General features: G+C 38.4%; 1 pseudogene; it reads left to right on the top strand.

Moving 5' to 3' along the window:
* The window catches only part of LOC114279779 (cysteine-rich receptor-like protein kinase 44), a 59,016-nt pseudogene that overhangs the window by 4,050 nt on the left and 29,956 nt on the right, over positions 1–25,010 (top strand).

Here is a 25,010-nt window from a genome sequence, read left to right as displayed (position 1 = left end):
AGGAGGACACCCCCACACATGCAAATGTTTTAGACTAGGCTTTCGCCCAACCCAAAGCTCATAAGGTGTTTTTACAACTGCTTTAGTTGGCACCCGATTTAAGATATAAGTTGCTGTCTTTAGAGCCTCACCCCAGAGGGACTCTGGTAAAGTACAATGACTGATCATACTTCTTACCATATCCTTAAGAGTCCGATTTCGTCTCTTAGATACACCATTCATGCTAACAAAAATACAAAAAACAGAATCTGATTCCAGGAAACTAAATAGGATGAATAAAAGCATATCTATTCTGATAATACACATGATATAACCGCTCTGATACCACTTGTAAACATAAATTTCAGAACATAAACCTTACACTTTGGATCATTTACCATGTGTATTATCAAGAAATCAAGACAAAATGACATACCTGAATCCATTGATGAATGGTTAAACGGAAGTGTCTGATTGTCAATAAAACCTTAATATTGACTTTGTTAGAGCCTTCTAATCCTTTCCCTTTGGTGCCTTATGTTTCTCCTTGAGAGGATTTAGAAAAACAAAACAGTATTCTTATTTTTTTTCACCTTGGGAAGGAATAGGGACCATAACCTTTCAGTTTTGAAAACCAAGAAATAGAAATTATACAACTAGTATCTACACATTAGGTCCATAACACATATACCCTTAAGCCTATTAACTAAATTGAATCACTTAAATTGTAGGCTTCTTATAAATGATAACACCACATTTAATTATGTGGTCCCATTGAGACATTATCTAACAATCTCCCACTGGACCACATATGTATCCTGAAAAAATGTGCTTAACTTTAGTGAGCTCAGAAATTTGTTATCATAACTTGAGGGTATCCAAACAATCTTGTCCATTAACTATATTGCAAGTTTTAGTCTTGTTTTCTTGATGATATACATGGTAGATGATCCGAAACATGAAGTTTCATGTTCTGAAATTGGTTGTAGACCAGAAAAGGGGGCTGTAGACCAGAAAAATTGGTTGTAGACCAGAAAAACTGGTTGGTCGACCACCCTTACTGGTCGACCGACTAGAAAATTTGCCAAACTCCAGTTTTGCTACAACAGAGAACAAGAAGGGGCATAGCAGTGTATTTGCAAGATATGTGTGCACAACCACCCTCCTTATCATTTCTCAAGCTCAAGGGAGCGCGGTACTCGACTCTCGGGCCACCAACCGAGCATCGCAATGCACGATGATCCGAGAAGCCAAGTTTGCACAAGTCAATGTCAATGAATGCACAAATAACACATAAGGGCCTCCACCTCTATCCTGCTTGATAAAGAGGGTCGGCGACCGAGAAATGAGGCGTATTGCATCACTTCAAGTATGAAACGCCCCTCATTTCTCATGTTTGGGTTAACACCTGACCCAAACACGATGCAATGCAACATACATGCAAACAACATGCTTGTCTATCAATGTTAATGTGGCATGCACAAGGTTCTATCATGTAAGCAATGCATGCAAGACATGTTCGGAGGCCAAGAACATCAAAGCTAGTAAAGAGCGTCATACAAAAGGCATGCAATACAAAGCTTAAACAACTAAACCAGCTCTGGACAGAGCTCCACCATGCCAAAATAAAGGCCAAAACATGCTGAAAATGGAGTCCAAAAGCTTATACAAGCATGCTTACACATTGGCTCACAAACAAGGCATGAAGACACAACTCTCAAACACATTGAATGAGTGAAAAATGTGAGAGTGTGACAATGAAATATGCTCTGAAATCATGTAAGAAATGATGTCAAACCATCCAAACAACACAAGCATAGCATCCTAAGGACCTTGAATCATTAGGCTAGTCAAAGCTATTGCACTACAACCATGCATAACAAATCCCATATGACCCAAACTACTCAAAACAGAGTTGAGGCATGCTAAATCAAGGCCGAAAGCATGCTAAAACATAGGCTCAAAAGGGAAGGAAAGCATGTTTATTCATTGGCTCACAAACAAGGCATAATGCATAACCCTCAAGGGCAATGAAAGAGTAATAAATATGGGAGTATAGCAAAGACATAAGCTCTGAAATTACATTCCAAATGATGCCATATCATGCATACATCACAAATATAGCATGCTACGAGCCTCAAAACTCAAGACTAATGAAGCCATTTACACCATAGCTATACAGAGCAAGCCCCAAAGGATCACGATGACTCAAAACAGTCCTAAAGCATTTCAAAATAATGCCAAAACATGCATGGAGTATAGCCAAGACAAGCTAGCATGAAAGGCCAAAACACCGAGTACACTAGGCTAATGGGCAAGATTGCACTACAAGTGCCAAAACCAAGCTAGGGGTGACTCCACCAACCAAAATTAGAGTTATGACATGGAAAATAATGGCTAGAAACATGCTTGAACTAAGCAAATTCGAGGCACAAAGACATGCTACTTTGTAAGGCTACAAGTAGGATTACACTACAAGTGCAATAAGCATGCAAGAGGTGACCATGACAGCCAAAAACAGAGTTAAGGCAGGTCTGAAAAGTTACCAAAGCGAGCCTAAACAAAGCCACAAAGAAGTAGAAACACATGCTCTTTTGATGGGCCATCAACACAAGCAAACAAGAGAAGAGGGGGGGACAACCCCTACCCATTTGGGACCTTAAAACCACATTTCTACCACTGGAATTTCTCTGGAATTTAGTGATAGGAAGACCAAAAGGAGATAGTTTCAAGGGCTTTAAAAGGTAGCACAAAGCAAAGCAAATAAGGCATAAAAGAGTGAGAGACACCCGTAACTCAAACAAGGCCTTAAACAACTTTTTCAAACACTTCAAAACAAAAGTTTTTAGAGTTGAAAGCTAAGCCAAAAGAAGCATGCAAAGATGGCTAAGTAAGCAACTAAAGCAAAGCTCTAAAGAGAATATGGCTTACCCTTGAAGAACAACAAAACCAGCAGCTTTTCGGAGCCAAAACTAGCTTTTTAAGCTCCAAACAAACCTTCAAGAATCTCAGCTCAAAAGTAGTGGTGTTTGACTAGGTGCTTGTAGGCAAAAATGTGAAGAACACTCACTTTTGAGCACAATGTAACACAATATATATATATATATATATATATATATATATATATATATATATATATATAGAGAGAGAGAGAGAGAGAGAGAGAGAGAACGCTAGAGAGAGTGAAATTTTTTGACTCCAAAATCTTAGAACCCCTGGAAAGGGAGAGAGAGCTCCCCTCTTATAGAACAATGCAACTACAAGCTTAAACTTGTTTAAATCCCTCCATACACGATGCATTCAGTGGCCACCAGCTGGCACAGCTAGCACCAAAAATATCTGCATAAGCAGAAAAAAGGCCGTAGACCACTTAGGGTGGTCGACCGACCACAAAAAGTGGTCTACAGGGGAGAAAACTGGCTGACCGGGGAGAAAAAAGGGGTCTACAAAGAGAGGAGAAGGTGGTGACAGGCTGCAGACCACTTAGTCTGGTAGACCGACCACCCACCCTAGCTGACCGACCATAAAAAGTGGTATACAGGGGGGAAAACTGGTCTACACCCCTGTTCGACCCTCCAGGCAAAGGGTAACAAGGTTTAGTTCAAAAACAAACCAAAAGGAAAAAAGACAATAGTCCGCAAGGAAAGGCACTCAGCCGGAAGCCCCGAAAACTAGTCTACGGGCCACTACAAGTGGCCTACAAGAGGGAAAGGTAGCCTACGGCTATAAAAAGTGGCCTACAGGCCTCTGTCTCCCTCTAGGCAAAGGCAGCAAGGCATCGTCCAAAAACCAGGCCAAGAGGAGAAAGTTAAGAGGTCCCGAGACAAGGCGCTCAGATTTCGAAGGTTCATACCATTCACCATTCAGATTCGAATCAAGGAGCGTGTAGTATAATTTAATTGGATTCGGGTTGAGGCCGGGTCAGTCCCAGTGCCATGGACCCCCTAATTGCCATCTCTATTATTCATAACTAAGATCCCAAATCTTTATAATTAGGATGCATAATAAAGCATGCATAATTCATAATTACAATCACAAAACTTTATAAATATGAGGATAGAGTACTCACCTTTTTAAGGGGAATGCGTACCATTTAAAAATTTTCAGCTAATACACACCTCGTGTTAGCAATTCCAAATTACTATATTAAGATTGTGTTTGAATTATAAATTTGTAGGAGTAAGAAAGTGTCAAAAAATTAGTTTACATTTTTAATTACTTCCTTCTTTCTTTTTCTTTTCACTGTACAAGTCTGTAGTCAAGTTTATGATCTAAATACAACCTAAATAGGTGGCTAGATACATTATTGTGCTCATCTCTAATAACTTGGGCCTAATAGTACAGGATTTACTCAGGTAACGTTGAAATATATTATTTCATCACTCTCTAGAAAGCTAACGGTAGGTCAGACAAGTCCGACACCATGGAGCTTGGTCGAAAAAAGGACCAGTAGATAAATTCTTTATTACATAAATTTACTTCTCAAGAAAAACGAAGTACATAGACATGTTGACAAGACCTACAAGATAGACAAAAACATTACTGCTAATAAAATGAAAGTTTATAAATCCAAATTTGTTGTCATTTTTAAGTTCATATTTTTTTTTATTTTTATTTTTTTGTGAAGTTACGGATGAAATCAGTGCCGTAGAATCCTTACAATACTATTTTAGTGCTAGAGACAACTTCTCTGATAGTAACACGCTTGGACAAGGTGGATTTGGGCCTGTTTACATGCTAAAAGAATATTCTCATAAAAAAATTTCAATTAAGTTGTGCCAAATTACAGATTTGAGTCTATTGAGAGAATACATATATATATTTGAATGTAATTATAGGGTACACTTCCAAATGGACAAGATATAGCTGTGAAGAGTAAAGAGAATGTGACACTTTTTATTCAATGCAAGATAGAATTACAGAACTTGTATTTATAGAGAAACAACTATTTGTTAACTACCTTCTAACCTCCTAACCTAACCATAACTGCAATCTAACTCTAGTTCTAACAAACTAACTATTAAAATAGCAACTTGCAACCTTGAGCTGAGCTGGACTACTATAAGCTGTTGCAGAGCTTTAGTGCTGCTGGTGCAGCTGTTGCAGAGTTAGCTTGAGCCTCATCCTGAGCATTATGCTTAACAGTCCCCCGCAAACTGAGAGAAGTGGGAAACACCTGAAGTTTGCCCTGAAGGTATTGAAATCTGGAAACTGAGAGAGGCTTTGTGAGAATATCGGCAATTTGGTCAGTGGACGCAATATGACAAATAGCAAGTTTCTTGGCAGCAACTTTCTCACGAACAAAATGATAATCGACTTCAATATGCTTAGTTCTAGCATGGAAGACTGGATTGTGAGCCAAGGCAATTGCAGACAAGTTATCACACCATAAGTTAGGAACAGCCACAGAGACATGAAGTTCAGCTAGAAGCATGCCAAGCCAACTCAACTCAGCAGATACCTGAGCTAAAGCACGATATTCTGCCTCAGATGAAGATCGGGAAATTGTTGGTTGCTTTTTAGGACACCAAGAGATGAGATTGGGACCAAGAAACACACAGTAACCTGTGGTGGATCGTCGATCAAGAGCACTGCCAGCCCAATCAGAGTCTGAAAATGCATTGAGAACAAGAGGACCAGAGGTGAAATGCAAGCCATGACTTAAGGTACCCTTGAGATATCTGAGGAGCCGTTTAACAGCAGAAAAATGACTATTCAAAGGGTTTTGTAAAAATTGACACAAATAATTAACTGTAAAGCTGAGATCAGGTCTGGTAAGTGTAAGATATTGGAGAGCACCCACGAGGCTTCTATAAAGACTAGGGTGAGAAAAAGAAGAGTCCATCTCAGGAAGAACACCCTTAGTAGCCATGGGAGAAGAATATGGTTTACAATCACTCATGCCTGCCTTTGCAAGAATTTCAGAAGCATATTTTGGCTGAGACAAAATGTAACCTGAAGGAGAAGAAGTAACAGAGATACCAAGAAAATAGTTGAGTAAACCCAACTCTTTCATGGAAAAAACTGAGTGCATATGTTGAACAAGAGTAGAGATATAGAGAGGATCACTCCCAGTAAGAAGGATGTCATCTACATAAACAAGTAGAACAGTAATGGAAGTAGAGGTGTGTTTGACAAACAAAGAGGAGTCACAATGACTAGGAACAAAATCATGAGAAAGAAGAAAAGAAGAGAAAGTGGAGAACCAAGCTCGAGGAGCTTGTTTTAAGCCATAGAGGGCCTTGTGCAATTTACAAACAAGGGATGGATGTTTAGCATCAATAAAACCTTGAGGTTGATGCATATAAACTTCCTCTTCAAGAATGCCATGAAGAAAGGCATTTGAAATGTCAAGTTGCTTAATAGGCCAATGAAAATGAAGGGCTAGACATAAGAGAACTCTGATGGTAGGTTGTTTAGCTACAGGACTAAATGTTTCATGATAGTCTACACCCTCAGTTTGAAGAAAGCCTTTAGCAACAAGTCTAGCTTTGTGTCTTGCAATAGAACCATCTGAGTTTTTCTTGAGCCTAGATACCCACTTGCAGCCAATAGCTTGTTTATCAGGAGGAAGAGTAACTAAAGACCAAGTACCTTGGTTTTGAAGAGCTTGATATTCATCTAACATAGCAACTTGCAACCTTGAGCTGAGCTGGACTACTATACGCTGTTGCAGAGCTTTAGTGCTGCCGGTGCAGCTGTTGCAGAGTTAGCTTGAGCCTCATCCTGAGCATTATGCTTAACAGTCCCCCGCAAACTGAGAGAAGTGGGAAACACCTGAAGTTTGCCCTGAAGGTATTGAAATCTGAAGGGCTAGACATAAGAGAACTCTGATGGTAGGTTGTTTAGCTACAGGACTAAATGTTTCATGATAGTCTACACCCTCAGTTTGAAGAAAGCCTTTAGCAACAAGTCTAGCTTTGTGTCTTGCAATAGAACCATCTGAGTTTTTCTTGAGCCTAAATACCCACTTGCAGCCAATAGCTTGTTTATCAGGAGGAAGAGTAACTAAAGACCAAGTACCTTGGTTTTGAAGAGCTTGATATTCATCTAACATAGCAGCTTGCCAAGCTGGAGACTGAGCAGCTGCTTGATAATTCTGTGGCTCAGTAGAATCGGCAGATTCTGTAGAAGCAAGAAGACAAAGGGAAGAAGAGGAAGCAACATGATTCTTACTCTTGGACCTAGTGATCATAGGATGAGGAGGAGGATGAGAAGAAGAGATTGGAGGAAGATCAATGTAGAGAGATGAAATAGGCAATTGAGAAGAAGGAGGAGCAGACAGAAGTGATGAAGGGGCTACAGATGAAGGAGAAGCTGATGGAGACAAAGAAGGAACAGCCGCAGAAATAGGAAGAGTTGCTGCAGACAGAGTAGGTGTGGCTGTTGCAGATATAGAAGAAGCCTCTGCAGCCAGAGGAGATATGACTGTAGATTTAGGAGGAAGTGATGTCCAGAAAAAATTAATTAAAGAAGGAAGAGTAGGAACAGAGGAGGAGATAGATGAAGGAAAGCTAGAGGAAGATTGTTTAAAAGGAAAAAAAAGATTCATCAAACACAACATGTCTAGACACATAGATCTTCTGAGTAAGAGGGTCAAGACATCTATAGCCCTTAGTAGATGGTTGATAGCCAAGAAAGATGCAGGGAATAGATTTTGGTTGGAGCTTATGAGAAGAATAAGGCTTTAACCAAGGATAACACTTACAACCAAAAACTCTTAAGAACTGATAATCTGGTTTGTGATGAAAAAGAACTTCAAATGGTGTATGATTTTGCAACTTAAGAGTAGGTAATCTATTGATCAAGAAGACTGCAGTAGCAAGAGCATCAAACCAGTAAATCAATGGCATGGAAGAATGATGCATAAGAGTGATAGTGGTTTCAATTAAATGTCTGTGTTTTCTTTCTGCAACACCATTTTGAGCAGGTGTATGAGGACATGTTAATTGATGAACAATACCTTTTTGTTTAAGAAAGTTTTGAAAAGGAAGACTAAGGTATTCTCCCCCATTATCACTTCTTAAAATTTGAAGATGAGTAGTAAATTGAGTTTCAACAAAGGCCTTAAATTCCAGAAATTTTGAAAAAACTTCACTTTTATAATGAAGAGGAAAAATCCAAGTGAACTTACTACAATCATCAATGAAGAGTACATAGTATTTATAACCAGAGTAAGAGGCTGAAAAGGGGCCCCAAACATCTGTGTGAATAAGGGCTAAAGGCTTGTTAACAGTAGAGTTAGACAAGCAAAAAGGTAATCTATGACTTTTTGCCACACAGCAGGATTCACACAGAGCAGAGTTATTATTGGAATTATGTACAGAAGATGAATGCATGAATTTATTGTGTGCTAAAACATGCTGAAATTTTTGAGAAGAAGGATGACCCAGCCGGAAATGCCAGTTGGATACAGCAGACTGCTTTGAACAGTTAGATGCAGCAGATTGCTTAGTACAGGAGAAGCAGGCTGGTGAAGAAGAAGATGCAGAAGATGATGAAGAAAGGGGATAGAGGCCATGAGCATAAGATCCTCTATGCAGCACTTTCTGAGTAGCCTTGTCCTGAATCAGAAAAGAATGAGAATCAAAAGTAACAGTACAATTGTTGTCCTTAGTTAGTTGATGAATGGAAAGTAAGTTGGAGGAGATAGAAGGAACATAAAGGAGATTGTGAAGTTGAAAAGGAAATGTAGGTGTGGGAAGAAGACCCTTACCAGTGTGAGTGATAGGTAGAGTGGAGCCATCACCGACAGCAACTTGATCTTGTCCAGAATAGGGATGATAAGAGGAGAAATTAGCAAGATCATTAGTCATATGACTGGTTGCACCAGAGTCAAGAAACTAGTTTGAAGAGGATGCAGGTGTGGATGCTACAGATGAAGGTGAGGCAGAAGCAATATAGGCTGTGGGACTGGTTTGAATAAAGGAGGTTTGATGTGGACTATTCTGTGAACTATTCTGAAAAGATGAATCCATTCTGTACCAGCAGTCTAGTGCAGTATGGTTCAGCTTTCCACAGATCTGACAAACCACAGCATTATTAGGATTAAAGTTGGGCCGACCTCTGTGATATTGACCACTACCTCTGAGAGGACTACCATGCTGTGAACTGCCTCGGAACCGACCACTACTCTCTGAACCTCTGGAACCTTCTGAACTTCTGAAAACTTCTAAACCTCTAGGAGAGGAACCTCGGCCTCGAAAAGAAACGCGATGACCTCCTCTGTTACCTCCTTTATAGTTTCCTCTTGTTACAGAATAAGCAAATGGAATTTCAGCTGTATGAGTCTGTTTCAGGGAAGACTCAATATGAATAGACTCTGAACACAGTAACGAAGACAAATCTTCCATGGAAATAGGATCAGATCGAGCTCTAATGGTTGTCTTGAAAGCATTGTATTCATCTGGCAAACCATTAAGAACTAAGAGCACCAGATCCTCATCATCAACTGGTGCTGAAGCTAGAGCAAGCTGATCTGAAATGGACTTGAATTGATTCAAGTAGTCTTCCATTGTTGAACCTTTTTTAACAATACGACTGAGTTTATTTTTCAACTGATGAATATGAGATCTCGAAAGAGAGGTAAACCTTTTGGCAAGAACAGACCAGACTTCATGGCTAGTCTGACAATGAATAACATAAGTGTAAAGAGACGAAGACAATGTAGCTGTGATGCAACTCAACAGATGTGAATCAATAGTGATCCACTGTGTGTAATCTGGATTCAGAACTTCTTGATTGTTTGAGTCAATCACAATAGAGGATGGACATATGATAGTACCATCAACAAATCCAAGAAGCTTTGTAGCTTTCAAGATGTTATGAATCTGACTTTTCCAGACAATATAATTGGTTGAATCAAGTTTCGTAGGCACAAAAGCATTCAGGTTTGAAATTAAGAGTGTAAGATTTGCAGGTAAAGAAGAACTTGAAGGTGTAGGGTTTGAAGAAGCCATAGCAATATCTCAAAGGATTTCTGCTCGCAAGAGCTTGAAGGCTCTGATACCATAAAGAGAATGTGACACTTTTTATTCAATGCAAGATAGAATTATAGAACTTGTATTTATAAAGAAACAACTATTATGGTTCATCATCTTCTGCATCTTCTTCTTCACCAGCATGCTTCTCCTGTACTAAGCAATCTGCTGCATCTAACTGTTCAAAGCAGTCTGCTGTATCCAACTGGCATTTCCGGCTAGGTCATCCTTCTTCTCAAAAATTTCAGCATGTTTTAGCACACAATAAATTCATGCATTCATCTTCTGTACATAATTCCAATAATAACTCTGCTCTGTGTGAATCCTGCTGTGTGGCAAAAAAGTCATAGATTACCTTTTTGCTTGTCTAACTCTACTGTTAACAAGCCTTTAGCCCTTATTCACACAGATGTTTGGGGCCCCTTTTCAGCCTCTTACTTTGGTTATAAATACTATGTACTCTTCATTGATGATTGTAGTAAGTTCACTTGGATTTTTCCTCTTCATTATAAAAGTGAAGTTTTTTCAAAATTTCTGGAATTTAAGGCCTTTGTTGAAACTCAATTTACTACTCATCTTCAAATTTTAAGAAGTGATAATGGGGGAGAATACCTTAGTCTTTCTTTTCAAAACTTTCTTAAACAAAAAGGTATTGTTCATCAATTAACATGTCCTCATACACCTGCTCAAAATGGTGTTGCAGAAAGAAAACACAGACATTTAATTGAAACCACTATCACTCTTATGCATCATTCTTCCATGCCATTGATTTACTGGTTTGATGCTCTTGCTACTGCAGTCTTCTTGATCAATAGATTACCTACTCTTAAGTTGCAAAATCATACACCATTTGAAGTTCTTTTTCATCACAAACCAGATTATCAGTTCTTAAGAGTTTTTGGTTGTAAGTGTTATCCTTGGTTAAAGCCTTATTCTTCTCATAAGCTCCAACCAAAATCTATTCCCTGCATCTTTCTTGGCTATCAACCATCTACTAAGGGCTATAGATGTCTTGACCCTCTTACTCAGAAGATCTATGTGTCTAGACATGTTGTGTTTGATGAATCTCTTTTTCCTTTTAAACAATCTTCCTCTAGCTTTCCTTCATCTATCTCCTCCTCTGTTCCTACTCTTCCTTCTTTAATTAATTTTTTCTGGACATCACTTCCTCCTAAATCTACAGTCATATCTCCTCTGGCTGCAGAGGCTTCTTCTATATCTGCAACAGCCACACCTACTCTGTCTGCAGCAACTCTTCCTATTTCTGCGGCTGTTCCTTCTTTGTCTCCATCAGCTTCTCCTTCATCTGTAGCCCCTTCATCACTTCTGTCTGCTCCTCCTTCTTCTCAATTGCCTATTTCATCTCTCTACATTGATCTTCCTCCAATCTCTTCTTCTCATCCTCCTCCTCATCCTATGATCACTAGGTCCAAGAGTAAGAATCATGTTGCTTCCTCTTCTTCCCTTTGTCTTCTTGCTTCTACAGAATCTGCCGATTCTACTGAGCCACAGAATTATCAAGCAGCTGCTCAGTCTCCAGCTTGGCAAGCTGCTATGTTAGATGAATATCAAGCTCTTCAAAACCAAGGTACTTGGTCTTTAGTTACTCTTCCTCCTGATAAACAAGCTATGTGACACTTTTTATTCAATGCAAGATAGAATTACATAACTTGTATTTATAGAGAAACAACTATTTGTTAACTACCTTCTAACCTCCTAACCTAACCATAACTGCAATCTAACTCTAGTTCTAACAAACTAACTATTAAAATAGCAACTTGCAACCTTGAGCTGAGCTGGACTACTATAAGCTGTTGCAGAGCTTTAGTGCTGCTGGTGCAGCTGTTGCAGAGTTAGCTTGAGCCTCATCCTGAGCATTATGCTTAACAAAGAGGCTATCCAAAAATTCTGGACAAGGTGAAGTGGAATTTAAGAAGGAAGTTTGTTGGTGGCCAAACTTCAACATAGGAAAATTTGCCAAGGATTTTAGGTTTCTGCATGGAAGGAACAGAAAGACTTCTCATGTATGAGTTTATGCCCAATGGAAGTCTTGATCATTCCCTATTTGGTAAGATAGCTCTCTATGTTGTTATCTTTCATAGTTTTAAATATCGGCCAATACGTATTGGTTTTTGACCTCCCAATACTAGCATATTGATGAGAAGGAAAATCGTTTGAGCCGATTTCCAATACATATCGATGTTTACAATCAATTCATGACCAGTTCACAGTTGATACAATTAGTTTAACTGTTATAAAGCTCTTTTTCACAATGAATGATTTTTTTTATTAAAAAAAATCATAATTGCGTCACCAAATTTTCGTTTCATATCATTCTATACTTCCAATAAAAACCTTGTTGTCTTCATTGACTTAATTCTGAATACACATCGACCTACATGCATAGAATGGAAGACATATAACTATATTTCATACATTTATGACCACTTAAGAATGAATCATCTCAAACTTAATTTTCTAAAATAGAGCATAGAACTAAAATTCATGTTGCACATTACTATTTGTAGACCAGTTTATGATTTAGTAGAGCTTTGAGAATTAGCCATTTTATGTATATCCAAACAAACAAGCATATTTGGATTGGGATATGCACCACAAAATCATAGGAGGCGTCGCTAGGGGACTTCTTTATCTTCATGAAGATTCTCGACTTCAGATCATTCATCGTGATTTGAAAGCTAGCAATATTTTATTAGATGAAAATATGAACCCTAAAATTTCAGATTTTGGAATGGCAAGGCTTTTTGTGCTTGATGAAACTCAAGGGAATACAAACAAATTTGTCGGAACCTAGTAAGGCCAAGTTTGGCATCCTTAAAATAATCCATCTTTTTATCTTTTTTTCATCACATCACCTCTCTACTTTTCTGCACATCTTTTCGTAAAAAGACAAAAAGTACACTTATTTAGCTCATCCTAAACAACTCCTAAGTATTACCTTCTCCAAAGCAAGTATCAAATAAAATTAAACTTAACCAGTAATTGTGATGTAACAAGAAAAGCAAAATAGTAATGATCTTAGAATCCGTTGACTGAAAACCCAATACCGGAAGTAAGATTCTTCTTTAGATTCGTTGATTCGCAAGAAATACCGAAAATAAAGGTTCAACAATAGTTGATTCTCAAATAATACCCAAGGTTATAAAAAAAGAAATGTATAAAACTCAAAATTATATTCTATTTGGTTTCAATTTTCAGAATTTACTTTTCAAAAAATTCTACTTTTTCGTTTTCTGTATTTCTTTTGTTTTCACTGAATTTTTTAAATATTTTAAGCAATTTTTTTTTTAATTTTTAGACACACCTAACATAAATACACTTAAAAAGTATAACATTTGTGAAAAAAATCTTTAAAAAATAAATACCAAAAATACAAAAAAGAAATACAAAAATTCAATACATTTCTTATATTTTTGTGTATTTATTAATTTTTTAAAACATTTTTTCACAAATTTTTTACTATTTAGATACATCTAAGTAAAGTGCATCTAAAAAAAATGCTTAAAATTTTAAAAATATTCACTAAAAACAAACAAATATGAAAAATAAAAAACTCAATTTCTAAAAAACTGAATTCAAAAAACTAAAACCAAACATACTGATTAATTCTCAAAAAACTGTAAGGTTTACATTAATGAATTATAAGTACAAGCAAACCTAACCTAGTAGGAAACAATTAGAATTGATAGTTTCGTAATGAGCAATACTTAAATAAGGAAAGATAACGAAAATTATCAAAAATAAAAATATTGAAATAAAATAAAGAAAATACTAATATATACTGCTACAATAATAGCATATTCGACAAAATAAGATTCTGAGTTCTACGCTAGGAGTAATTAGAGTAGCAAGTCTTTCCAAAAATAACAAAATGTCAAGATTGACAGCCTGAACAATAGAATTCAACTAAAATTTACTAGGGTCAATGAATCATGACCAAAATGACATTTTCTATCAATCCACCAAATTTCATGCAATTTTGAGTCCGGGCCATTTGATTTCTACCAATGTTTTTTGCCTTGGCCTTATTTGCCCATCTATTTGGTCTAAGAATTGTGTGGGCATACACTACATCAAATTGTTTCTTAATCAAATGAAGTATCAAATGGAGTTCTATTCCTTAATCCATTTTTCTTGACGTAAGCATTATTTCAAGTTAACAAAAGTTTTCTTTGTGGATCAAAAAAAATTAACAAACAATATCTGTTCCATTTTTACATGTACATTTTCTACCATGAAATGAAAGTAACATAAAAGTCCTACAAATTCTTACCATCTGTTCTTCAATTTAAAAAATGGAAAAGCCAAATGGTTTGTGTATATACAAAGTAATTGATTAGAAACATTAAAAGTGAAAAACATAAAAACCTTGTGTTGAAGGTTAGAGATCCTCTGTCCCAAAACCTATATGGTCCTTTGTTTCAATTCACTCAAAGCTGTTGGATCATGTGAGAATTTTGAAAAACAAAAACATTAAAGCATAATCAAATAATTGTGAGTAAGTTGAGATAAAACCTTGAAAAAATTACTATCTTTAACTTCTAAGATGAAATAATTCACCTATATGATTTTGCAATTGCAGTGGTTATATGCCACCAGAGTACATAATGTATGGGCAATTCTCAGTTAAATCAGATGTTTTTAGCTTTGGAGTATTAGTTCTAAAAATCATAAGTGGACAGAAGAACAATCATTTTCAAAAAGCGGAGAATGCGGAGTACCTTCTAACCTATGTAAGTATGAATAAGGATATATATACATATATATGTGTGTGTGTGTGAGTGAAAAATGATCCACAAACATAATTTTATATAAAAAAAATTTATTCAGAATGATGTGATTGTGCCAATTTTTAAATTATTAGCGACAATGGTAAGTTTTTTAACTTGAAATAAAAGGACAAAAGAAAACCACATTATTATGCATAAAAATTGAGTGATTTTGTCACTTTAAAGCAAAGGATCTAGACCCAATCTAGATAGAATGATAAGACAAGTTTTGATTTTATCACTTCAAAACAAAAGACTTAATTATTGAAAGATTGTTAAGTTACTAATTGTCTTAAAAGCTTAAGCTACACAATGACAAAGCATGATGTGACAAGTTTTTCTTTTATCACTTTAAAGAAAAATACTTATCAAGATAACATTATAAAAAATACAACAGCCACATTATTGTTGTCATAAATTATGCATACATGTTTTGTAACTATATCATTTTTCATATATATATATATATATATATATATATATAGTAAATTATATTTTTTCCCCTTCAACTTTCATTCTTGCAGACATGGAAAAATTGGAAGGATAAAAGGGCTTCAAATGTGGTAGACCCCACCATATTGGAGGCTATTTCAAATTGTGTACAAGACATAATGAGATGTGACATGGCTAAGCCCATAAAAGGTATAGCCCACCATTTAGGACCCAATGCATAATTCAAATACTAAAGCCCAGCATTGCTGGAGCTCAACATGGCATCAAGAACCAATGACACCTAGACACATGGCAAGTGAAGGACAAGCCACATAAGCAGACAAAGATCCTGCAAAGTTATTACACTGCACATCAGCCATTAATGAAACCCCTTACAGCATTTATTGCGATAACCTCTCCCCGTCGAGACAGAACAGCCTCACCATGAACAAGGCAAGCTAGAGCATAAACTTTCGGCCAAGATACCAGGTCGGAAGGAACAACAAAATGATTACCAGAGAATATAAGCAGTTGTCGAAGACAAGAAGAAGGTTAAGCTTTCTATCTCAAATCTATCTCTACAATCCATCTCTCTTTCAAACTTGCTCGTCGAAGGGTTCGCTGGGAGACTCCCCGTTCCCCGTTGAACTCTTGTGCAGGTTCCTCTGTGGGCTTGGTACCTTAGACACTGGTTTGGGAAGCGTGGATCAGTCCGACCCGTTCCATCTGGAACACGCTGTATCATCAGTTGGCACCGTCTATAAGAAACCTCTTGCTCCGCGCGCCAGTTGTGCTCATTGTCGCGGGAGACCCCTTCCCAATAACCCCATCCTACCACCTGCGAAGGTGGATGGTCACAACTAGATCCATGGCTTCTCACCACAATGTTGCTGACCACCATGCCGTCCCTCCCAATCCAAACAACCCACTACAGTATTTCACCGAGCTCACCAACAACATTAACCGCCTGGCCGAGCAAAACCAAGCCCTGATTATTACTCTACTCCAAAGAAACCTTCCTATGCCTCCTCTACCACCTCCAGATATCCTACCCAACCAAGAACGAGCCCCGAGCCACACTATCCAACAGCCCAATCCACCCAACTTGGAAGGCTTGCGACCCCCTCCGCCAGATATAAACCTGTCACCCCGGGCCCCACCTTTATCGGTCCAGGCACCCACACCCGAGGGAGAGGCCTGTAGTGTCCAGCCCCCGCTGCATTCTGGCAGTGACAACGTTCCACTCTGGGACGCGAAACTCCGAGCCATGAGCTCCAACTCCAAGGAGTCATGCAGAACATACATCATAAACCATCTACCACAGCTAACTCACTATTTGTTGCCTCCATCAGGGACAAACCTCTACCTCCTAAGTTTAAAATGCCCTCGATTGACTCTTTCGATGGTACAACGGACCCAGTCGATCACTTAGAGACCTACAGGACCCTCATGATCCTCCATGCATTCCCTGATGAAATCATGTGTCGGGCTTTCCCTGTAACACTTAAGGGTTTAGCCCGACTGTGGTTTAGTCAGCTACCGACGGACTCTGTCTCTACCTTTCAGCACCTGAGTGACTCTTTCCTCAGCCACTTCATTGGTGCCCAGCGCCAACGGCGTCCGGCAACTCAGCTCCTTAACATCCGTCAAACAGAGGGAGAGTCGCTGCACAGCTTTGTCACCCGCTTCAACACAGAGGCCTTACAGGTGGTAGAAAACGATGACAATGTCATTCTCACGGCTTTCATGGCCGGTCTACGATCATCTAATTTCCTTTTTTCTCTCTCCAAAAACCCCCCGACCTCCATGGCAACCCTACTTTCCAAGGCCCAAAAATACATGAACGCCGAAGATTCCCTAGCTGCCCGACAAGATCCTACAGCCAAAAACCCGACCCCCAGAGAGAAGAGAAAGGACTCAGAAACCAGAAACACCCAGTACACTCACTAAACACCCCAGTATACCGATCGACCACCACGAGCCAACCGGTCGGCGTCAGCCTGACCTCCCAGCCGATTCGAACGGTACACCCCCCTCAACTCCCCCATGGAACAAGTCTTGAACCAGATTCAATGAGATTATCCCCTAAAATGGCCCCAACCATCACGGTCTCCTTCCAACCGGCGAGACCAGTCCAAATACTGCCGCTTTTATCAGGACCACGGCCATAATACGGAGGAGTGTATTAACCTCAAAGACCAGGTCGAGGGCTTGATACGTCAGGGACATCTCAGTCGGTTCACGGAAGCCCGCCCTCAGCAGAGGCAAAGGACTGAACCCATTAGAAACAACTGCCGGCGCACCCCTCCTCGACAACCCGCACATCCAAACTATGATCATGATCGCCCTCCACAACAACCCCGGGCACAAGGTAACCCCGCCCCCCCTGTTGGAGAGATCTGAGTTATTGCTGGCGGGATTGCTTGTGAAGGACCATCCCGCTCGGCTCAGCGGGCAGAACTCAGAAAAATAAGGCAAGGCTCAAACAAAGAAGTTGCCACATTAGACTGCCCTTCCAAACAGTCCAAGTAGTGGATGGAGCCCATCACCTTTACGGAGGCTGACTGCACAGGCATCCGTTACCCCCATGACGACCCCCTCATCATCTCTGCCCTCCTCTCCAATTACAAAGTCAGATGGGTTCTTGTCGATAATGACTGTTCTTCAGACATCATTTTCCTAAATGCCTTTCGCCAGCTCAAGGTCAGGGAAGAAAGTCTGTCCCCTCTCCAAACCCCTTTGGTCGGTTTTACTGGAGATCAGGTGACCTCCATCGGCTCCATCGTTCTTCCCATCAGAATCAGAGAATACCACGGCAGACCACAAAGTTGCTCACCTTCCTCGTCGTCGACTGTCCCTCTACTTACAACATCATCCTCGGCCGCACCGCCCTAAATGCTTTCCAAGCTATTACATCCACTTTCTATCTTGCCATCAAATTTCCCACCGACCTTGGGGTCAGCACAGTGAGGGGCGAGCAAACCGTGGCCAGGGAATGTTACGTCGCTTCATTTAAAGAGGTCAAGCTAAAGGAGGTTATGATCATTGAAGGGCTCGATGTTAGGGACGAGGATGAGCTGGTCAGAGGGGAACCTGTGGAAGAGCTTATCGAGGTCCCCATCGATCTCACCAACCCGACAAAAACTGCCAAGATCGGCAACCAACTATCCTCTCAGGCCAAGGCTGACTTTACTGCCCTCCTGATTGAGCACAACGACGTATTTGCCTGGACCCACTCCGACATGCCGGGTATTGACCCCTCATTCATCACCTATTGTCTCAGCATTGAGCCTCATTTCTGACCCTTCCGCCAGAAGCAGCGCATCTTTCACCCAAAGCACAATACTCTTATCGCTTATGAAGTAGATAAGCTCCTTGAGGCACAGTTTATCAAAAATGTGGACTACCCCAGATGGCTGTCAAATGTGGTCCTGGTTCGTAAAAACAACGGTAAATGGCGACTTTATGTCGACTACTCCGACCTTAATCGAGCTTGCCCCAAAGACAGTTATCTCATTCCTCGCACCGATTTGCTTGTTGACGCCACAACCGACCATCAAATGCTCAGCTTCATGGATGCCTTCTCTGGGTACAACCAAATTATGATGCACCCATCTGACCGGGAGCACATCTCCTTCATCACCGACCGGGGAACCTAACATTATTGTGTCATGCCATTTGGGTTAAAAAATGCTGAGGCCACTTACCAACGGTTGGTCAACGTCGTCTTTCATCATCAAATAGGCCGGAACATGGAAGTATACGTTCATGACATGCTAGTCAAGAGCAAAATCTCCATTGATCATCTGGCTGACCTGCGAGAGACCTTCGACACCCTACGAAAGTATCAAATGAAACTCAATCCGGAGAAATGCGTCATCGGCGTAGGATCTAGGAAGTTCTTGGGTTTTATGATCAGTCAGTGAGGCATCAAAGCTAACCCCGAAAAGATCAAGGCCTTGATAGAAATGCAGTCACCCAGAACGGTTAAGGAAGTTCAAAGGCTTACTGGCAGAGTCGCCGCCCTCAACCGCTTCATTTCCCGTGCAACGGACAAGTGCCTCCCCTTCTTCAAAGTTCTTTGGCAGACTTTCGAGTGGACGGGCGAATCTGAAGAGGCCTTCCAACAGTTGAAGCAGTGCATGGCCAACCCCCCTTACTCTCCCAAGCACTCACGGGCGAGCCTCTTTTTCTCTATCTAGCCATCTCGAACATCGCAGTCAGTGCGGCCCTCATCAGGGAGGACGGTTCAGTACAGCGCCCAGTTTATTACAGAGGCACCGAACAGAACTACTCATTGCTAGAAAAAAATGTCCTTGGCCCTAGTCACCGCCTCAAGACGACTCTATCCTTACTTCCAAGCCCACTCCATAGCGGTCCTCACTGATCAACCTTTGAAAAAGATAATGCAACAGCCCGAGCTGTCCGGCAAACTCATGCAATGGTCGGTCGAGCTCAGCCAATTTGACATCTCCAACCGACCTCGAACGACGATCAAAGGGCAGGCTGCACTACTACAAAAATAATTAAAGATCACACTTTGACAAAAAAAAAAGATCTCACTTTTATTGGAAGTGTGATAAAAAAATTGGATTGATATTTTAATCACACTTAATTTCATTGAGTGTGATAATATTTATTTTTTATATCACTTTTCAATTAAGTGTGATCATATATATATTTTTTAATCACACCTTCTAATTAAAAGTGTGATTATATATACACTACTACTTTTTAATCACACTTTTTAAACAAGTGTGATTATATATATATATATATATATATATTTAATCACACATTTTAATTAAAGTGTGATTGCTTATATATTTTTTAATCACACCTTTTAATTAAAGTGTGATTATATATACACTACTACTTTTTAATCACACTTTTTAAGAAAGTGTGATTATATATATATTTTTTAATCACACATTCTAACTAAAGTGTGATTATTTATATATTTTTTAATCACATCTTTTTAATTAAAGTGTGATTGTATATACACTACTGCTTTTTAATCACATTTTTTAAGTAATTGTGATTATATTTATATTTTTTAATCACACATTCTAACTAAAGTGTGATTATTTATATATTTTTTAATCACACCTTTTTAATTAAAGTGTGATTATATATACACTACTACTTTTTAATCACACTTTTTAAGTAAGTGTAATTATATATATATATTTTTAATCACACATTCTAACTAAAATGTGATTATTTATATATGTTTTAATCACACCTTTTTAATTAAAGTATGATTATATATACACTACTACTTTTTAATCACACTTTTTAAGTAAGTGTAATTATATATATATTTTTTAATCACATATTCTAATTAAAGTGTGATTATTTATATATTTTTTAATCACACCTTCTAATTAAAGTGTGATTATATCACTACTACAAAAACAGTTAAAGATCACACTTTGATAAATGAAAATATCTCACTTTTATTAGAAGTGTGATAAAAAAATTAGATTGATATTTTAATTACACTTAATTTAATTGAGGGTGATCATATTTATTTTTTATGTCACTTTTTAATTAAGTGTGATTATATATATATATATATATTAATCACACTTTTTAATTAAATGTGATTATATATATATTTATTTTTTTAATTAAGTGTGATTATACACTACAAGAAAAGTGGGCTTATGAGACGGAACTTTTTGCGACGGCATATTTGCCGTCGCAAAAAGTCATTTTTTGTGACGGCACAACTTGCCGTCGCAAAAAATATGACGTTTTGAAACGGCAGAACTTGCCATCGCAACAAATGTGCCTTTTTGAGACGGCACAACTTGCGTCGCAAAAAAAATGCGACTTTTTGAGACGGTACAACTTGCCGTCACGAAAAATATGACATTTTGAGACGACACAATTTGCCGTCACAAAAAATATGACTTTTTGAGACGGCACAACTTGTCGTGACAAAAAATAAAAAAGACTTTTTGAGACGGTACAACTTGCCGTCGCGAAAAATATGACTTTTTGATAAAAAAAAATAATAATAACAATTTTTTTTTCATTAAAATAGAAATAAAACAAATAAATTTTCAAGCTATAATAAAAAAAAATGATTTTTTTCAAAAAAAAATTCATTAACTACAAAAAAAAAAATTATTTTAACAAAAAATAATTTTTTTGGCTACAGCAACCCCCGTCGCAAAAAAAAAAAAAAAAAAAAAAAAAAGGTTAAACCACGTTTTGTTGTTTAAATTTCATTTGTGATCGATTTTTTTTTTCGTTCTCGCTGTGTTCCCCCCCCCCCCCCCGCTTTTTTTTTTTTCATTCCCGTTCTGTAACCCCCCAACCCAAACAAAAAATCCTCAATCTCAAACCACCCCGACCAAAACCAAAAATCCCTAATCTCTTCTTACCCCCCTCTCTGTCTTTTTTCACCCATTTTTCATATTCCTCTCTCTCTTCTCTTTCTCTCTTTCACTCATCACTCTTCTCTGTCTGTCTATCTGTTTGTTTATCTGTCTCTCTTTCTCTCTGTGTGTCTCTCTCTCATCTATCTTTTCTCTCATCTCTTTTCTCTCTGTCTCTTTCATTCATCACTCTTCTCTCTATTTCTCTCGTTTATCTCTATTCTCTCTCTGTCTCTTTTTTTGTCTCTCACTCTCTATCTTTTTCTCTCTTTGTCTCTCTCTTTTCTCTTTCTCTTTCTCTCTCTAACTCATCACTCTTCTCTGTCTGTCTGTATATGTCTCTGTCTGTCTCTCTTTGTCTCTCGTTCATCTCTCTTCTCTATATCTCTCTCATCTGTCTTCTCTCTCTGCCTCTCTCACTTATCTTTATTCTCTTTATCTCTCTTTCGCTCATCTCTCTTCTCTCTATCTCTCTCATCTCTTTTCTCTCTATGTCTCTCTCGCTCATTTCTATATATCTCTCTCGCTCATTTTTCTTCTCTCTCTCTATGTCTTTCTCTCGTTCATCTCTTTTTGTTCTCTTTCTCTCTTTTTTTGTCTATCTCTCGCTTATCTCTTGTTTCTCTCTCTTTTTCTGTCTGTCTGTCTCTATTTGTTTCTTTGTCTCTCACTCCTTTTCACAATTTTACTATTTTCTCTATTTTTTTCTCTCTATCTGTTTGTCTATTTGTCTCTCATTCATTGTGTTCGCCTTGCTTACTCCCCTCTCCCTTCTTCTCTATTTACCAAGCTATCTTTTGATTTATCGAGACACTACAAGAAAATGCACTTTTTGTGACCACTTTGTCTTTCTATCGCTCATCACTCTGTCTCTGTCTCTATCTCTTTTCTCTATCTGTCTCTTACTCATTTCTCTCTCACTACCCATCTCCTCTACCACCTTCACCACTACTGCAAATGGCATTCCACTACCACAACTACTACCACTGTTGCCATTCCGCCTCTACGACTATTATTACTACTACTATCACCACCACTCTACTACCACCATTACTACTACAGTTACCTCTCATCCACCACCGCTACTCTATCTCCTCTACCACTACCACAACTTCACCACTAATCTCATTCGATATCACCACCACCATCACTATTACCTCTTATCCACTACCTTCACCACTACTGTCGTTCTCTATCCTCTACCACAAAAAATTAGTTCCTGATTTTTAGTAACCCCCAATCTCCCCCACTCGGCCCGCCATTTTTTTTCCATTCCCGTTCGGGTTACCAAAAACCCCCAATCCTGTCTCTTTGTCTCTATCTTTCTTCTCTTTCTCTCTCTCACTCATTGCTCTTCTTTGTTTGTCTGTCTCTCTCTTTCTCTCTATGTCTCTGTCTCTCTTCTCTTTCTCTCTCTCACTCATCACTCTTCTCTGTCTGTCTCTCTGTCTCTCTCTTTCTCCCTGTGTCTCCCGTCTATCTCTCTTCTCTCCATCTCTCTCTGTCTTTCTCTCGTTTATATCATTTCGCTCTTTGTCTCTATTTTTCTTTGTCTATCTCTTTTCACCAATTTTTTCATCTTCCTCTCTCTCTTCTCTTTCTCTCTATTACTCATCACTCTCCTCTCTTTGTCTGTCTCTCTCCTTCCTCTCTCTTTGTGTCTCTCACTCATCTATCTCTTCTCTCATATATTTTCTCTCTTTATCTCTATCTTTCTTACTCATCTCTCTTCTCTCTGTCTCTCTCGCTCATCTTTCTTCTCTCTCTATCTCTCTCTTTTTCTATGTCTTTCTCTCGATCATCTCTTTTCACTCCATTTATCTCTCTTTGTCTATCTCTCACTCATCTCTTATTTCTCTCTCTTTTTCTATCTGTCTGTCTGTCTCTTTCTGTCTCTCTATATCTCTTTCTCTCTCTGTCTCTATTACCGCTTTTCCAACACCGCCACTCCATCTCCTCTACCACTACCACAACTTCACCACTAATCTCTTTTGCCATCACTACCACCATTACCACCACCATCACCTCTTATCCACCACCTTCACTATTATTGTTGCTCTCTCTTCTCTACCACAAAAAATTAGCTCTTGATTTTTAATAACAAAAAAAATGGGTCACAAAATAATATTTTTTATTGACCATAAAAAATTAATTTTATTTTAACAAACAATATTTTTTTATTAAAATATTACCTCTACTTCTACCAAATAAAAAAAAATTCATTAAAATAAAAATAAAACAAATTTCTCTCTTTTTTCACTGACTCATTGGACGGCCCGCCCAAACTTTCCCCCCTTTTTTTCCCTCTGCCTTTCCGCCCTTTTTTTCATTTCCTTTCAGGTTTGTAGAGCCCCTAATTTCACAACACTGTTTCAAAACAGTGAGCAAACCTTAATCTGAGTGAGAGAAGATAGAGGGTTGAAGACAGACTGGGGTTGAAGGGGAAGGGTTTCAATCGACGGCGAGACTGGTTCAGCAGCGGCGAGACTAGTTCGGCGACGAGACGGTACACTTCTTTTGACTCTTCTTTCGACTCTCTCATTCCAGTCGGTTCCTCTATCGACTGGGTTGAAATGGTTCCTCTATATCTCTATGTTGCCCCCACCGCTATAGCCATGGCAGCTTATTAGTGGTGGTGGTTGTTTTCTGCGAGCATCGGTAATGTCGCAGACGCGGCAACAAAAGGACTCCAATGGTCGTTCGCCATAGCCATACAAACTCCAGCCTTCACTTTATAATAGTATAGATGATTTTGTCTTAGAAGATACATTGTTTAAACTGAAAAATATGTTTTGAATCCACCACTCTTTTTGGTATGTTTGCTACTTGACCTCATTTTGCTATTGAATTGTTTGGTCATTTGCATTTTTTAAGTTTTTGGAGAAAAAAAAATGGTAGAAGTAGAGTTAGAAAACATCTATCATTTTCATATTGTTTTTAGTTTGACACAATTTTGAAAAATTTACAAAACGAGAATTTTTTTTTAAATTTTTTTAGGTCTTTATTAATTTCCAACATTTTGTACACTTTTTTGAAATTTTTGTTAGGTCTTTATTAATTTCCAAAACACCTTTAGGTGAAGAAATTGATAGGTCCTCAATAAAGATATCATGAGAAAATATAGAGTAATCCTTATGACATTGATATAAGATTGTATGTTAGTTGAATTGTAAGTTATTCAAATTTGATTTGAAAACTTAACTAGTTTCAAAATATGTTTGAGGGTGGCTTGTTTACCTTTCTAGTTGAACTCAAATAAGCTTTTCTAGATGCTTTTGAGAAGGTTTGAACATGAAAAGCAAAAGTTGCAAGCTGTTATACAGACCACTAAGCATTCATTTCCACTCACAAATTCAGCTGCTTGCTGCATTTTCTCCACTGATGTATTGTGTAGAAGGTCTGGCTTTGGTAGTTGGCAGGGCACTATTCCTATAATTGAC

Source organism: Camellia sinensis, chromosome 5 (genome assembly GCF_055761805.1).
Source record: "Camellia sinensis isolate YWXY chromosome 5, ASM5576180v1, whole genome shotgun sequence".
NCBI lineage: Eukaryota > Viridiplantae > Streptophyta > Magnoliopsida > Ericales > Theaceae > Camellia > Camellia sinensis.
Note: the sequence above shows the minus strand (reverse complement) of the source record. Positions and strands in the feature narration are given on the sequence as shown.